Source organism: Dendrobates tinctorius, unplaced genomic scaffold (assembly GCF_039654945.1).
Source record: "Dendrobates tinctorius isolate UK_male_01 unplaced genomic scaffold, ASM3965494v1 ptg000203l, whole genome shotgun sequence".
In the NCBI taxonomy this organism is placed as follows: Eukaryota; Metazoa; Chordata; class Amphibia; order Anura; family Dendrobatidae; genus Dendrobates; species Dendrobates tinctorius.
Window position 1 is genome coordinate 7392939 of NW_027361870.1, and position 3183 is coordinate 7396121.

Genomic DNA, 3183 nt, shown 5'->3' on the forward strand with positions numbered 1-3183 from the left:
TTAAAACACGTGAAAAACAAGGCCCATCTAGCCTGTCTAGGATTCAAGCGTTTGGCCAACTCCAGATAAATCAGATTCTTGTGATCGGTGAGGACCACAAATTGATGTCTAGCTCCCTCCAACCAATGTCTCCACTCCTCAAATGCCCATTTCATGGCCAACAATTCCCAATTCCCCACGTCATAGTTGCGTTCAGATGGGGAAAACTTTCGAGAAAAGAAGGCACAGGGATTCTTCTTAGAAGTCACAGGGTCTTTTTGGGACAACACAGCTCCTGCACCAATCTGAGAAGCGTCCACCTCCACTTGAAATGCAAGTGAGACATCAGGTTACCGTAAAACTGGAGCTGAAGTAAATCTCCGCTTAAGCTCCTGAAATGCTGAGACAGCCTCAGGAGACCAATTCAGCACATCAGCTCCCTTCTTGGTAACATCAGTCAGTGGTTTGACAATACTAGAAAAATTACCTATAAATTTACAATAGAAATTAGAAAAACCCAAAAACTTCTGGAGAGCCTTCAAAGAAGTAGGCTGAACCCAATCATAAATGGCCTGTACCTTGGCCGGGTCCATTTCAGTAGTCGATGGAGACAAGATAAATCCCAAAAATGAAATCCTCTGTACACCAAAGAGGCACTTCGATCCCTTAACAAACAGGGAATTCTCCCTCAAAATTCGGAACACAGTCAGGACATGTTCCACATGGGAATCCCAATCACTAGAAAAGATCAAAATATCATCCAGATAGATGATCAAAAACTTATCCACAAAGTCTCGGAAAATATAATTCATAAAGGATTGGAAGACAGAAGGGGCATTAGAGAGCCCAAAAGGCATCACCAGGTACTCAAAATGTCCCTCCGGAGTATTAAACGCCGTCTTCCATTCATCCCTGTGCTTGATGCGAATAAGATTATACGCCCCCCTGAGGTCAAGCTTAGTAAACCAGCAGGCACTCTTAACTCTGGAGAATAAATCAGACATCAGAGGTAACGGGTAAAGATATTTAACCGTCATCTTGTTAAGGGAATGATAATCAATACACGGTCTTAATGAACCATCTTTCTTGGCCACAAAAAACCCAGCGCCTAACGGTGACGAGGATGGTCTAATATGACCCTTCTCCAATGACTCCTTAATATAGGATCGCATAGCATCATGTTCGGGTACTGATAAGTTGAAAAACCGACCCTTGGGAAATTTACACCCAGGCATCAACTCAATTGCACAGTCATAACTCCTATGAGGAGGCAAAGACGCAGACTTACTCTCACTAAAAACATCAGAGAAATCAGCCAGATAATTAGGAATATCATGAGACTGAGGAGAGGTGGATAAAACAGGAGCGTCCCTAAGAACACACTGACAACCCCAACTCACCACAGACACAGATTTCCAATCCAAAACTGGGTTATGAGTTTGCAACCAGGGGAACCCCAGAACAATAGTATCATGCAAATTATGCAGCACCAAACATTTACAATTTTCTTGGTGGTCTGGGGCAACTCGCATTATCACCTGGGTCCAAAAGTGAGGTTTATTCTCCGCCAAAGGAGTGGCATCAATACCCCTCAAAGGAATGGGCATCTGCAGAGGCGTCATGGACAAACCACAAAAGCCTTAGTGGAAAATGTGGACAAGGATCAGATCAAAGTAATTGCCAAAAGGAACTTAGGTTGTATACTGCCCACAGCAAATGTGTGTGCAAAACATTTCTCTCGTTTAGGGCAGACAGAAATAGTATGAGAGGCGTCTCCACAGAAAAAACACAGCTTATTACGCCTTCTAAACTCCCGACGTTGGGCCCTAGACAAAACCCCATCACATTGCATAGGTTCAGACATTTGTTCAAAAGGTGGTAGTACCTCCCGTGTAGTTTTTCGTTCACGTAAATGCTGATCCATTTGAATGGCTAATGACAAAAAACCATCCAGACCAGAAGGAGCAGGAAATCCCACCATAACATCTTTTACGGTCTCTGACAAACCTTTCCGAAAGAGAGCTGCCAATGCACTATCATTCCATGTAGTAAGGACCGCCCACTTTCGGAATTTTTGACAGTACAACTCTGCAGGATCCTGACCCTGGTTTAATGCCAACAGGGTTCTCTCAGCTTGATCAACGGCATTGGGTTCATCATACAACAACCCCAAGTCCTGAAAAAATGCATCCACATTAGTCAGAATAGGATTTTCAGGTGTCAGAAAAAAAGCCCAATCTTGGGGATCGCCGCGCAGCAAGGAGATGACAATTTTAACCTGCTGCACAGAGCTCCCCGATGAGTTAGGCTTCAAAGCAAGAAATAATTTACAATTATTCTTAAAATTCAGAAATTTAGACCGATCCCCAGAAAACACATCAGGAGTAGGAATCTTGGGTTCAGCAACATGTGACTGAATAAGGTAGGTGGAAATTCCCTGTACTTCAGCAGCAAGCTGCTCCACATGATCAGACAGTTTCTTAATCTCTATTAGGAAAAAAATCCTCCTACGGCCCCAGAGAAAAAGAGGAAAAAATACATAATAAAAAAAAAAAAATTCTGACACTTTTTTTTCTTTCTCTAACAATTCTTTCCTGCTTTTGAGTACCCTAGAATCTTTGGTATGGCTGGTGACTCTGTTATGAATGGGAAACCGAGGAGGAAAAAAAGACAACAAGCTAAGTCTCAGAAAACCAAAGAAGTTGGTAACTATGCAGATTGCAGATCCCTGATCTTACCAGCACAACTAGCAGCAGTCGTGGAGCGTTCCTACATTGGTCCTAGATGCCTCGTCACAACCGGAGAACTACATACGCCTAAAGCAGGAAAAGAGGAAAACTAACTGCCCCAGAGCAGACCCCAAAGGAAAGACAGCCCCCCACATGTATTGACGGTGAAACAAGATGAAAATACAAACAAAGGCAGGAAAATAGGCTGAGCAAACGATGGGGCCCGGCTAACGAAAAAGGACAGAAAAGGAATGACACTGTCTGCAATCTGCCAAAAACAACCTACAAAAATATTGTCCAACACTTTTGATAGCAAAATTAACCCTAAAGTCTCTAGACTTCTAAACCTATATCAGCACTCTGAAATATTCTGTGACAGAGCAAAAAAGAGGCCAATCTAATAAGGGACAAAAAGCAGATTGGCAAATACTGATTAATAGGAATGGAATTTCAGCATAGCCCCAGCAGGGGCAGG